The following is a 15,675-nucleotide window of genomic DNA, read 5'->3' on the forward strand; positions in this document are numbered from 1 at the left end:
ACGTGTTTAACAATATCTTCCTTACATTACCGAATATTTTAAAAAAAAACTTTAAGTCTATAACTGTTAATTGCTTTTCTTACGTTCATGATTTCCCTTCTGTGTTTATATTTCTTAATTCTAGCTTAACTTATTTATTATAATGTTTTTATTTCTATCTCATCACTCGTAATTCCAACATTTTATCCCTTTTTATTCATTTTAAACGATATGGATTGTTTTCATTTACTCCATATTCAAATATTTCCTTACAATTTTTATAATACTTGTTTTATTCCTCGATCATAATAGATCATCTACAGGTTTTACTCAGAAATTTCCATTCACAACTTTACAGTTTAATACCATTTATATCTAAATGTATTTCTTTCTCATATAGTTTTATGGTCTTCAAAGTTTCTAACATCATGTTTAGTTTTAAATCCCGATTACCTTTAAGTGTGTTGATAATTTTCATTTTTAATTTTACAACCACGTTCAGTGTTTCATCCACACATACCAAAATATTTCTTACATTTTCTGATATTTAGTCTATGTCATATTTCAGTACTTAAAATGAATTTACACTGCTCACACTATTATTTTTTCATGTTTTAGAGACACTAACTATACTAATTTTACTATTTTTCCTGCACTAATTGCATCTATGTCAGCACTCAGGATAAACTAGCAATTGTTTTGCATCACATGCATAAAGAAATTCTTAAAACCAACTTTTTCAATATCGTACTCAAATTACTGTTTTCCAGATGGGAATTACCAGTATTCTTTGGTTTTACTCTGTTACATCTTTTTAAATTTTAACATCTTACTTTTAATTCTAACATACATCTTTTGAACAGTTTTTTTCTTTTAATGATAGCCTTACCTTATTTGTTCAAATTAATTCTTTCATTCACCTTCTTCACTACCTTTCAGTACCTTCATAATTCACTATGCAAACGCAATGTCTTTCACTGACATTCTGTTTAGTAATACCACAAGTTTCCTTAATCGACAAAAAGCGAATTATTTCTCATTTCAAAATAGAACTACTATATTTTTACACAAACATTACCTTTATCCATTCAAGCCACCCCTTAACCTGTAACTGACGTAGCGATAGGAAAGGAGATTCTTATCATATGCTCTTTCGACATTTGAGGTTTCTAGAACTTCTTTGACAAGTATATCAATACCATCAGAAAATATACTTAACACTTTTACCCAGTTTAAAGGCAACATACTGTTATAAGAATGGTTTTAGTTAAATTTATAACACAAATAAACACATTTTGTGCTAAATAGGCATAAATATTTAGATTCAGAATATTTCTTTTTAATCCGATGTAAGACTTGAATTTCATTCATGATACGGATTGTCTCTTGATTTTTTTTGTTTACCTTACACTAATAGAAAATTTTTATTTTACAAGTTCAGCTTTTAACGAAATAGAAATAAAAACTACGATACACCTGGTGTTTTTAAGAAAAGGAACTTTGATATATTTCTGGAAATGTAAATTTTAGAGTTTTTTTCTTTCAATAATGTTGATTTTCATTACTTTACTAATTTCAATAATTCTCTTATTAGCTAATATGAATGAAAGAAGATTGTCAAAAATGTGACACAGTATAATTCTTACGAACATACGTACCTTTACCAGCATACAGATATTACCGATTGAAATGAAGAAAGATACGGATATTTTACTCCAATCTACATTAAATTAAAAAAATATTTAAACTTTCATACATTCCAAAGAATAAACGAAAACTCAATAGATATTGTCATGTTTGTATATATGAGATAAAAGTTTTATGAATGGTATTTAAAGTAATGCTTAGAACTTTATAAAAGCGAACATTCACTATGTTAATACACATATCATCAGTTATTTACATTAATCAATGTAATATTAATCATTACATGTACTATATGCATATATATTTAAAGTTTAATTGTCTTACAATTGAATAATTAACTATTGAGAGAAAGAGGTTCATATCTTACACTATTTAATTCACATGGAACAAATTTTTCCATCAACCACATTGAACCAAGTTTATTAAATTCGCCAAAGCTCTTTTATTTCTGCATTTTCACACTCACGACACATTTTAAATGTAACTATTGATTACCATTTCAAACACCGATATCATAACTCAGTGTAAAACTACATCATAACTCATTTTTTCCCTACTAACTACAATTTTATATATTCAAGAAGTACATCTAAGACATGATCATTTTCTATGTTCTAGCAAATCGATTCAATTGCGAACATACTATTAAGACTTGCGATTTTAGAAGACTTGCATGTATTAACGATGTCAACGTTTCTTCGTTTTTATAAGATTCACATCAAATCATGTCGCATTCGAATGTGGTGTAAGAGATCACTTTTTCTTTTAAACACTTGTAAACAATGGATGCAATTTATAAGAAGAGAAGTATCATGCTGTTTCAAAACATCATCATCAACATATTTCTGTTTCTTTTGACACCGGCAACATTTAAAAAAAAAAGTTTCCTGAGATATTCTTCAAATTCTGTTTTACTTGAAAAAATGTCCGAACATTCAATACGATGTAAAGATTCATATTGTTTTAAATTCTTATGCTCACTAAATATTTTTTATCACGATTTACTCTTAAAAGTAACTTTATAAGTTTTCATATCCTTTTTACATGAAAAGAACTTGTGATTATTCACTACAAAATTCTAAGACGAGAAGCTTCGCGACTTTTCAAACTACAAACTTAAATTTCTTAGGACATACACTACATCTGATGTTTCTTTCATGAGATTTCAAATATCTTCAGATTACTCGTATTCAAGAAACCTTACAAATATATCACATAAGTTCAGCGAATAATCGCTTCATAAACTCTTAAATTTTCAACACGAGTGAATCACTTGAAGCATATACTGCACTGTAAACATACAATACTTAAAAAATTGTTATAAAAAATAAAAATACATTCATTTCACCAAGAAGCTTTTCTATTTAAATACATTTATTTAATTCCAAAGAACAAGTTTCTGTATTATACATAAAATATACTTAGAATTTTCTTTCATTAGTTAATATCAAATTAACAACAATATCCATTTACTGATATTTGATATACATGTTTGCTTTAAAATTAAAACTAAAATTTCAATATATTTCTATTAAAAAAAACATAAGGAAAAAAAAAGTACTCATAACATCAACCAAAGACAGAAATTTAAATAGAATAGCTGTACTTATATTAGTGCATTTTTATAATCTTCATAACATTTCGATTCAAAAAACTTATTACAAAATAAATGAAACATTTTTTTCTGCCTTAAAGAATCTCTTATATTTTTAAAATTAATACATAAAAATATATCTTCCCCAATATATTTAATTCTATCCTCAACACTTATTATAATGCAATCATGTCTTGTTTGTGAAGGATGATTTACAATACAACCTTCGCATTTAAATAGTTTTTTAATCACTGAATTTAATTCAGTTTTGATAGAGTTTATGAGTTCTTTAAAAAGTTCATCATCATCACTTACCATATCCGAACAATTGTTTTTACATTTGATTTGCAACGGTAAAATAATTTCAAAAATACTTTTATATAAAGTATTAGATACATCAGGAATAATTTCTTTCAATTTTTTTAAAATATCACAGTTTACTTTTAGGTATGTAGGTTTTAGTTTAAAAGAATTTTCATCTTGTTTAAAAACTTGTTGAAAAATACGCTCACCTTCTTTGTTGAAAACTACCAACTCATTATTGCAAATGATGCTGGCAGTCGTATAGACAAGATTAAATTCATATATTTTTGAGGAAAATTCTTGCCATGTTGCAGGAGTTATAACAACACCGCGTGTAGTAGGGTATAATATTTTACTTTGTTCCACACATTCACGTAGATGAATGTTCATTCTGTTTTCAAACTGATTTATGGACACAAAATATCCCCAACCAAGAGTCCACTGCGCAATCAACTTCGAACTTTCTTTTTTCTGTTCTCGATTATTCGGCATGAAGATATTTTCAGGAACAGACTTCATATAGTGGGCAAACCAGTCATCCTCTGGAAGTTCATCCTCATTATCTTCCAAGCGTCGTTTTTTAATTTTCGAAATTTTTGTGTTTCGGAATGTGATACTAATTCTAGGATCTTTAACGTCAGGTTGAGAGGGTATTCCGTGCATCCAAAATTGATTCGTTGGGGGTTTCATTACAAGGAGAGTTCCATGAGTTAAGTCCACGCTTCGAGATGTGAAATTTCGCCTGGTAAATACCATTTCACGTTTTGCACCTAAACTGATGATAGGTATATCACTTTCAGGTTCGAGACAAGTTTCATTGTCTTTATGCGTTGAAATTTTCGCCACTCCGTCAGGATAATAGTTCAATAAAGCAAAATTATATTTTTCTCCAGTTATCGTTTCAACATAATCTTTTACATTTAGAAGAGTTTGAGTCCATGGTTCTGCACAAATGCTCGTTCCAGAGAATTCGTAACTAAGTCCTTCATCACCAAAACCGAGTACTTTTCTTCGTGGAACATATTGAGTCCCATTAATTTCAAAACTAATATTTTTAAAATCATAATTTGATAGTTCATCTAGCAAAATATCAGCTTCATTTCGTGAATAAAATTCTTCGTATAATTCCACATTTAACTCTGTATCACATATATTCCTCATATTCGCTTCTGAATCTAACGACAATTCTGAATGATATAGAAATACGTAGCATTCTTAAATAGCAAAAATTATCTAAAACATACATTAACGAAATGATTTCATCAACACTTATCGTAATACATTCTTGTCATGTCTTGTTTGTGAAGCCAGTCTTTCCGGCGTCATATGTGTAAAACTAATCATGATAGGATAGTGGGAAAGAGTTATAGTGTCCTAATGTTGCTATTCGGAACCTCAATATTACATATATGCATAAGGAGAATCGTAAAAGCATCATCGACTTATCATGATAGAGTAATGGAAAATTTCTAAAACTCTGATAATCATACGCGAAAGAATGTATTATCTTAAGGTTATTGTTGCTATTCCAAATTTGACAGTACATACAGAAGTGAAGGAAGATCCTTGATAAGCGCTGTAGACTTCACGTTATCATGATAACGTGCAGCACTTATCAAGGATCTTCCTTCACTTCTGTATGTACTGTCAAATTTGGAATAGCAACAATAACCTTAAGATAATACATTCTTTCGCGTATGATTATCAGAGTTTTAGAAATTTTCCATTACTCTATCATGATAAGTCGATGATGCTTTTACGATTCTCCTTATGCATATATGTAATATTGAGGTTCCGAATAGCAACATTAGGACACTATAACTCTTTCCCACTATCCTATCATGATTAGTTTTACACATATGACGCCGGAAAGACTGGCTTCACAAACAAGACATGACAAGAATGTATTACGATAAGTGTTGATGAAATCATTTCGTTAATGTATGTTTTAGATAATTTTTGCTATTTAAGAATGCTACGTATTTCTATATCATTCAGAATTGTCGTTAGATTCAGAAGCGAATATGAGGAATATATGTGATACAGAGTTAAATGTGGAATTATACGAAGAATTTTATTCACGAAATGAAGCTGATATTTTGCTAGATGAACTATCAAATTATGATTTTAAAAATATTAGTTTTGAAATTAATGGGACTCAATATGTTCCACGAAGAAAAGTACTCGGTTTTGGTGATGAAGGACTTAGTTACGAATTCTCTGGAACGAGCATTTGTGCAGAACCATGGACTCAAACTCTTCTAAATGTAAAAGATTATGTTGAAACGATAACTGGAGAAAAATATAATTTTGCTTTATTGAACTATTATCCTGACGGAGTGGCGAAAATTTCAACGCATAAAGACAATGAAACTTGTCTCGAACCTGAAAGTGATATACCTATCATCAGTTTAGGTGCAAAACGTGAAATGGTATTTACCAGGCGAAATTTCACATCTCGAAGCGTGGACTTAACTCATGGAACTCTCCTTGTAATGAAACCCCCAACGAATCAATTTTGGATGCACGGAATACCCTCTCAACCTGACGTTAAAGATCCTAGAATTAGTATCACATTCCGAAACACAAAAATTTCGAAAATTAAAAAACGACGCTTGGAAGATAATGAGGATGAACTTCCAGAGGATGACTGGTTTGCCCACTATATGAAGTCTGTTCCTGAAAATATCTTCATGCCGAATAATCGAGAACAGAAAAAAGAAAGTTCGAAGTTGATTGCGCAGTGGACTCTTGGTTGGGGATATTTTGTGTCCATAAATCAGTTTGAAAACAGAATGAACATTCATCTACGTGAATGTGTGGAACAAAGTAAAATATTATACCCTACTACACGCGGTGTTGTTATAACTCCTGCAACATGGCAAGAATTTTCCTCAAAAATATATGAATTTAATCTTGTCTATACGACTGCCAGCATCATTTGCAATAATGAGTTGGTAGTTTTCAACAAAGAAGGTGAGCGTATTTTTCAACAAGTTTTTAAACAAGATGAAAATTCTTTTAAACTAAAACCTACATACCTAAAAGTAAACTGTGATATTTTAAAAAAATTGAAAGAAATTATTCCTGATGTATCTAATACTTTATATAAAAGTATTTTTGAAATTATTTTACCGTTGCAAATCAAATGTAAAAACAATTGTTCGGATATGGTAAGTGATGATGATGAACTTTTTAAAGAACTCATAAACTCTATCAAAACTGAATTAAATTCAGTGATTAAAAAACTATTTAAATGCGAAGGTTGTATTGTAAATCATCCTTCACAAACAAGACATGATTGCATTATAATAAGTGTTGAGGATAGAATTAAATATATTGGGGAAGATATATTTTTATGTATTAATTTTAAAAATATAAGAGATTCTTTAAGGCAGAAAAAAATGTTTCATTTATTTTGTAATAAGTTTTTTGAATCGAAATGTTATGAAGATTATAAAAATGCACTAATATAAGTACAGCTATTCTATTTAAATTTCTGTCTTTGGTTGATGTTATGAGTACTTTTTTTTTCCTTATGTTTTTTTTAATAGAAATATATTGAAATTTTAGTTTTAATTTTAAAGCAAACATGTATATCAAATATCAGTAAATGGATATTGTTGTTAATTTGATATTAACTAATGAAAGAAAATTCTAAGTATATTTTATGTATAATACAGAAACTTGTTCTTTGGAATTAAATAAATGTATTTAAATAGAAAAGCTTCTTGGTGAAATGAATGTATTTTTATTTTTTATAACAATTTTTTAAGTATTGTATGTTTACAGTGCAGTATATGCTTCAAGTGATTCACTCGTGTTGAAAATTTAAGAGTTTATGAAGCGATTATTCGCTGAACTTATGTGATATATTTGTAAGGTTTCTTGAATACGAGTAATCTGAAGATATTTGAAATCTCATGAAAGAAACATCAGATGTAGTGTATGTCCTAAGAAATTTAAGTTTGTAGTTTGAAAAGTCGCGAAGCTTCTCGTCTTAGAATTTTGTAGTGAATAATCACAAGTTCTTTTCATGTAAAAAGGATATGAAAACTTATAAAGTTACTTTTAAGAGTAAATCGTGATAAAAAATATTTAGTGAGCATAAGAATTTAAAACAATATGAATCTTTACATCGTATTGAATGTTCGGACATTTTTTCAAGTAAAACAGAATTTGAAGAATATCTCAGGAAACTTTTTTTTTTAAATGTTGCCGGTGTCAAAAGAAACAGAAATATGTTGATGATGATGTTTTGAAACAGCATGATACTTCTCTTCTTATAAATTGCATCCATTGTTTACAAGTGTTTAAAAGAAAAAGTGATCTCTTACACCACATTCGAATGCGACATGATTTGATGTGAATCTTATAAAAACGAAGAAACGTTGACATCGTTAATACATGCAAGTCTTCTAAAATCGCAAGTCTTAATAGTATGTTCGCAATTGAATCGATTTGCTAGAACATAGAAAATGATCATGTCTTAGATGTACTTCTTGAATATATAAAATTGTAGTTAGTAGGGAAAAAATGAGTTATGATGTAGTTTTACACTGAGTTATGATATCGGTGTTTGAAATGGTAATCAATAGTTACATTTAAAATGTGTCGTGAGTGTGAAAATGCAGAAATAAAAGAGCTTTGGCGAATTTAATAAACTTGGTTCAATGTGGTTGATGGAAAAATTTGTTCCATGTGAATTAAATAGTGTAAGATATGAACCTCTTTCTCTCAATAGTTAATTATTCAATTGTAAGACAATTAAACTTTAAATATATATGCATATAGTACATGTAATGATTAATATTACATTGATTAATGTAAATAACTGATGATATGTGTATTAACATAGTGAATGTTCGCTTTTATAAAGTTCTAAGCATTACTTTAAATACCATTCATAAAACTTTTATCTCATATATACAAACATGACAATATCTATTGAGTTTTCGTTTATTCTTTGGAATGTATGAAAGTTTAAATATTTTTTTAATTTAATGTAGATTGGAGTAAAATATCCGTATCTTTCTTCATTTCAATCGGTAATATCTGTATGCTGGTAAAGGTACGTATGTTCGTAAGAATTATACTGTGTCACATTTTTGACAATCTTCTTTCATTCATATTAGCTAATAAGAGAATTATTGAAATTAGTAAAGTAATGAAAATCAACATTATTGAAAGAAAAAAACTCTAAAATTTACATTTCCAGAAATATATCAAAGTTCCTTTTCTTAAAAACACCAGGTGTATCGTAGTTTTTATTTCTATTTCGTTAAAAGCTGAACTTGTAAAATAAAAATTTTCTATTAGTGTAAGGTAAACAAAAAAAATCAAGAGACAATCCGTATCATGAATGAAATTCAAGTCTTACATCGGATTAAAAAGAAATATTCTGAATCTAAATATTTATGCCTATTTAGCACAAAATGTGTTTATTTGTGTTATAAATTTAACTAAAACCATTCTTATAACAGTATGTTGCCTTTAAACTGGGTAAAAGTGTTAAGTATATTTTCTGATGGTATTGATATACTTGTCAAAGAAGTTCTAGAAACCTCAAATGTCGAAAGAGCATATGATAAGAATCTCCTTTCCTATCGCTACGTCAGTTACAGGTTAAGGGGTGGCTTGAATGGATAAAGGTAATGTTTGTGTAAAAATATAGTAGTTCTATTTTGAAATGAGAAATAATTCGCTTTTTGTCGATTAAGGAAACTTGTGGTATTACTAAACAGAATGTCAGTGAAAGACATTGCGTTTGCATAGTGAATTATGAAGGTACTGAAAGGTAGTGAAGAAGGTGAATGAAAGAATTAATTTGAACAAATAAGGTAAGGCTATCATTAAAAGAAAAAACTGTTCAAAAGATGTATGTTAGAATTAAAAGTAAGATGTTAAAATTTAAAAAGATGTAACAGAGTAAAACCAAAGAATACTGGTAATTCCCATCTGGAAAACAGTAATTTGAGTACGATATTGAAAAAGTTGGTTTTAAGAATTTCTTTATGCATGTGATGCAAAACAATTGCTAGTTTATCCTGAGTGCTGACATAGATGCAATTAGTGCAGGAAAAATAGTAAAATTAGTATAGTTAGTGTCTCTAAAACATGAAAAAATAATAGTGTGAGCAGTGTAAATTCATTTTAAGTACTGAAATATGACATAGACTAAATATCAGAAAATGTAAGAAATATTTTGGTATGTGTGGATGAAACACTGAACGTGGTTGTAAAATTAAAAATGAAAATTATCAACACACTTAAAGGTAATCGGGATTTAAAACTAAACATGATGTTAGAAACTTTGAAGACCATAAAACTATATGAGAAAGAAATACATTTAGATATAAATGGTATTAAACTGTAAAGTTGTGAATGGAAATTTCTGAGTAAAACCTGTAGATGATCTATTATGATCGAGGAATAAAACAAGTATTATAAAAATTGTAAGGAAATATTTGAATATGGAGTAAATGAAAACAATCCATATCGTTAAAATGAATAAAAAGGGATAAAATGTTGGAATTACGAGTGATGAGATAGAAATAAAAACATTATAATAAATAAGTTAAGCTAGAATTAAGAAATATAAACACAGAAGGGAAATCATGAACGTAAGAAAAGCAATTAACAGTTATAGACTTAAAGTTTTTTTTTAAAATATTCGGTAATGTAAGGAAGATATTGTTAAACACGTGAAAGAAATTAGAAATTCTGTAGAAAATTTAGTAAAAGAACTAAGATCACGAAAAATAAACGTTTCTTTTTAAATACAATTTCATATCGCTAAGTTAAAGTGTGTATAGAATACTAGAATGCTTTAAAAAAAGTAAATGAAGTTAAAATTCAGAATATATTGAACATTATAACGTTAAAAAAAGTGTGAAATTGCATCTAAAATTAAGTAATGTAACAAATAAACAGCACGTGCGGGAACGTTTATGAAATATAACGTATAAGTTAAAAATCAGGGTATTCTGAAATTTATGAAAGGTATGAAAAAAAAAATAGTATGTGGAAATTAAATAAAATATTACAAATAAATTAGAAACGTTAAGTATTAAAAAAATATGACAGTAAATGAACATGTTATTATGAAACAGAAAACCTGAGAAATAAGTTAAAGTTTCATGGAAAACTAGAAAGGATAAAAGTATCAGAATAAAATTGAGTAATAAAAAAAAATTATCTTGTAGTTACATTTTCATAACATGATGAACTATCATTAAAGGAAAGTCTTTTTTTTTATATTTGTTTCTTTTACATTGTTTTCAGAGTCGCGCATTGAATCATTTTAACACCAGACTTAAAAAATATATTTCTAAAACATATAATTCACTTTTCCATTAATAGAGGGCAGCATTGCTATATCATCAAAATTAAGATGCAGAAAATATTTCCTGTTGCCAATTTAAAAAAAAAACTAACTTTAAATGAAAAGCAGGAGGTCTACAACTCAATCAGCAATCTAAAAACACCTCAACTCCACTCGTGACCACGCCTCCTAGTGTGATGACGTTGCCTTTGGTCCCGCCCTCTGTGTGACGTCATCGACCACGCCCACACCGCACACCGCGTGCAGGTGAACCCCCATTTTCTATCTACTCCCGACTTCCCCCCACTCTCAATGAGAAAAGCAATTAAAGCATTCATTCATTCACTGACCGGAAGGAGAAAAAAAAAGCAGTTATCATGGCGTCTGCATCATCTTCGACAAACGTGTTTAATTTTCAGCCTCATAAAGCTGGAAAACCATTGCGCAGTGCAGCTAAGATTATCGTTATGATTGCTTTTGTCAAATTACGGGAGCATTTTCCTAATAAATCAATATTGTTACTTTTGCTGCTGATTTGACTGGCGTTTCTGTAACAAGCATAAATCGCATGAAATCCGAATTGAAAGAAAATGTAGGATGTTCGACTCCAGGTAAGAAACGACCTCTGAAAGTTGGTACGCAAACCCGAATCAAATGATATGATGAGTTAACTTTAGCAACAATACGAAAGAAGTTCATGGTTTCTTTTTTACGGAATGAAATTCCCACTGTGCAAAAAGTGGCTAAAGTTATAAATGATGAAGCTGATTTGCCAAATATGTCCATTCGCACAGTAGGACGAATTATGAATGATTTAGGATTTGCGTACAGAAAACGAAAACACCAGTCAATTTTGATTGAGCGTGCCGATATTCAATGCTGGAGGCATAGATATCTAAGAGATATAAAAAAATTTCGTTCACAGGGCAGGACAATTTATTACACCGATGAAACTTGGGTAAATTTTGGGCATTCTAAAACCAAAATTTGGGAGGACACAAGTATAAAAAGTGCTAAGAGAGCCTTTTTGAGCGGTCTTTCAACAGGTTTAATTGCTTCCTCAGGAAAAGGCTCTCGGTGTATAGTTGTTCATGCTGGTAATGAAAACGGATTTATTCCTGAAGCATGTGATATATTCGTAGCTAAGAAAGCGAAAGGAGATTACCACGGGGAAATGAATTCAGAATATTATGAAAACTGGTTTGAAAAAAAATTACTGCCTAACTTGCAACCGAACAGTGTAACTGTGTTGGATAATGCGTCTTATCACAGCAGCGTTTTGTCTGAAAACATTCCTTCTTCAAGTACAAGGAAAGCAGACATTCAGCTTTGCTTGACAGAAAAAAATATTCCTTGGGAAGCTGATATGTTAAAAGCAGAACTTTTAGTTCTCGTTTCTAAGTTTCGAAAACAATTTGAATTCCATCGTATAGATGTTGTAGCTGCTCAAGTCGGACATACTGTTTTGCGTTTACCATCATATCATTGCGAATTGTACCCAATTGAACTCATATGAAGTAGTGTGAAAGGATATGTAGCATCTGAAAAAAACGAAGTCCGTTAATTGATTGAGAAAGGAATTGATTTGGTGGCTCCTATGCAATGGGCTAAATGCGTGAGGCATGTAATAGAAGAGGAAAAGAAAATGTGGAAATTAGATTGTCTGGGTTGATTGTTAGATTGATTGGTCCGTTGAATGCGTGCAATTTAATATTGTTGCGAAATGTACAGGCGCGGTAAGATGGCTTCCCCGCAAAGCAGTTTTAGGGTTGCCGTAAAATAACAAGGAAAACAAGGTTGGCATTTTTGGCAAGAACTTGCTCATTTGGCGATATTTGGCGACAAAATTAGCGATATACCATGGACGGATGGAGAACCTTCTGGAACGAATTCTTACCGGTTTAGCCTAGAATGTCCTCGAACACAAGCCGAAAGCTATATAAATCCTGCTGGTCCGCAGTCATCTAGAATGTGTGCCTCGCCGAAAGGGCGAGTGAGAGTGCCTCTTCTAGAGTGCGAGATAATCTCGAGTTAAGGCCCGTCCACACGAGGACGCTCCCGACGTAGTTGACGTAACTTTTTTGACGCCGGCGTAAATTCGCAGGACGCAGAAGACGTAAAACTGAGTACGCTCCTGTTCAGCTTTTTCGCTCGCAAAGCGCGTATAGCCAATAGCTGACCGAGTTCTTATCACGTGTCATAATCAGAAAACCTTCTTGCTTACCCGTTTCAATATGGCGTCAGAGTCACACAGATGAGTTTTTGCTTAGAAATATAACTGTATACAGGAATAAAATAATCAGCATTATTCACGCCATCTTCAGATTTCTCAAACCGTACATATTAGTATACATTTAAAATTCTCATTAAAGGGGAAAACTGTATACTTATGCTTCACTTGTATATATGCTTCACCTATTTATAACACCGTAAGTAATAGGAACCTAAATAAATTACAGTTTCTACGAAATCAAAGTTTCTGCCTTCGAAAATTCTCCTTAATTATTATAAATATTGGCTATCCAATATTAAATACACCAAAAACTAACTTCAGCAATATAATAACTTCTAAAATAAAGCAGTTGACTGTGAAAGAGTATTCAATAAAATACAATTACGAAACTTTGGAGGAAAGTTACAACTTATGTCATATAGCAATCATTTATTGAAGTTTAATTAAATTACCTTTGCAGCGACTTCTACTTGTTACATTATTTTTCACAAACAATTCTATCACAGATAGCTAAGTGGTCAGCGCGCTGCTCTGGTGGCGGAGGAATGGAAAGGTGGCAAGTTAGAACCTCACCCGTAGACGGTATAATTCAGTTAGCTTTTCTCATTTTGAAACGTGTTTCTTATATTTAATCATGAATCATTATATTCTTATTTTACCTATTATTATTGTTTTCATTTCTTATTTTATTCATTATTATTATTGTTTTCAATTTAGTTTAAAAATGTTCAGTGCAAATAGAAATCCTTATGTAAAACTATATCTGCATCTCTTTATCATATATCATCTATAAATTCTCTCTTTATTTTTACTTTATTGCATATTTTATCATGCACATAATTTCTCATAAACTGTCCAAAGTTTGAACCTCATTCTAAATTCAAAAACAAATAAAAAGAAAAACAAAAGACCAAGGAAGAGCGAGTTAAAAAAATATGAAGTGTTGGTTTTATTATATGGTGGATGGTGTATATAAAGAGAATTAAGTAATTTAATTCTCTTTATATACTGTATTCCAAACCAATTTTATAAATCCTAATTTCATACGCTATAGAATCTGCAAGTCTGTCAAACTGGTCGATACTCACCCTGGAGGAATTAAAAAACAAGTAATATACTCCCTCCCCCCCCCAAAAAAAAATGAAGTCAGTTCCTACTTAGGTCCACAAAGAAAAGTTTAAAAATACAAAAATAAATAAATAAAAATACAAACATGATTTTTTTAATTTAAAAAAATTTAATATGTGAAAAAGCTGTATTAACATCAAGTGTCATTCACTGCAAGTTTAAAAAATTGTATTTGAACTTAAGTGGATGAATAAAAAGCATTTTATGTACTGAAAATTTGAACAAGATATAGGGAGAGTGTGAGCTAATAGTAGGAATTTAATAATTCCAGATATTCCTTTCGCAAACAAAGCAGTAAAAAAAAAAAAAAAAAAAAAAAAAAAAAAAAAAAAATCACTTTGAACAGGTCGCTCTAAATAAATCTTTCGAACTCATTCTTGCCATTTTTTGCGGTTTTGCCTCTGCTTAATAATTGCACATAATAGTAAAGTTTCAGCTTATAAAAAAATCATCTGACTCGGACAACTTGCCGCAAACATACAGAAGAACAGCGAAGTAATAAGATACAGTTCTGTTGACGCTATATTACAGCGTCACGTGATTTTTGCGCAAAATAATTCTATTGGTTAAACGCACTCTTCGCAAGCGTACTCGTTTGGACGCTGGTAACGTAAAAGCGCGTTCGTCAGCTACGTTTCGAGCGTACTCGTGTGGACGGGCCTTTAGTCAGTCCGTGCGGAGTCGATCGAGTTGACAACCGCGCAGCGCGTACCGAGTGGGTCGAGTGCATCGAAGTGTCTCTTAGTGTATCGCGGTTAGTGCATCGTCGAGAGAGTGTATTAAGCTCTGAAAACGACTGAACCGAAGAGTCGGAAGTTGTGCTCTGTGTGTCGTCGAGTGCATCTCGAGTTGTAGCGTGGAGAGTCTCGAGAGTACGTGGAGTTCCAAGAACGACCGAGCAGAGTCGGGAGCTGTACTCTGGTGCTTTGTAGTGAAGCTGTCTCCACCGTTATTGCCTGAGGCTGTGTTGCTGAACGTGTCAGCGTGTTGATAACAGTTCGACGATTGTAAAAGTGATTTGGAGCTGTCCTGATTAATATTGGTAAATAAAGTGTGTTTTGATATTCCATCAAGTGCTATCGTCGTTATTCACTCCAAATCCACACGAACCCCGTGCGAAGGTGAAGGAAGAAAATACTTATTTCTCGAGGAAATAAGATACTTATTTCCTCGAATTTTTTAGCCTAATCAGCTTGAGCGCCGAAGCAAGTTCAAAATGATGTAAAAAACTGCAAGTTTTAAAATTAAATCTCTCTCTCAATTTTTGTCGCCTGGAGTCAGATTTCTTGTATTTGTATTTTTTATCACGAGTATTAAAACTTTCTCAAATATAAGTATAGGAATGGGAGACAGCATTAAAAGTTAGATTTCGTCATTTGCCCCAAAATAATTTTTTTTTTTTTTTTTTTTTTTTTTTTTTTTTTTTTTTCAACTTTGACATGGCCAGAATATTTCCATCGTTTCAAA

The sequence above is a fragment of the Stegodyphus dumicola genome, chromosome 1 (assembly GCF_044657685.1).
Source record: "Stegodyphus dumicola isolate Sdum_Otavi_A_Nest chromosome 1, ASM4465768v1".
Taxonomy (NCBI): Eukaryota; Metazoa; Arthropoda; class Arachnida; order Araneae; family Eresidae; genus Stegodyphus; species Stegodyphus dumicola.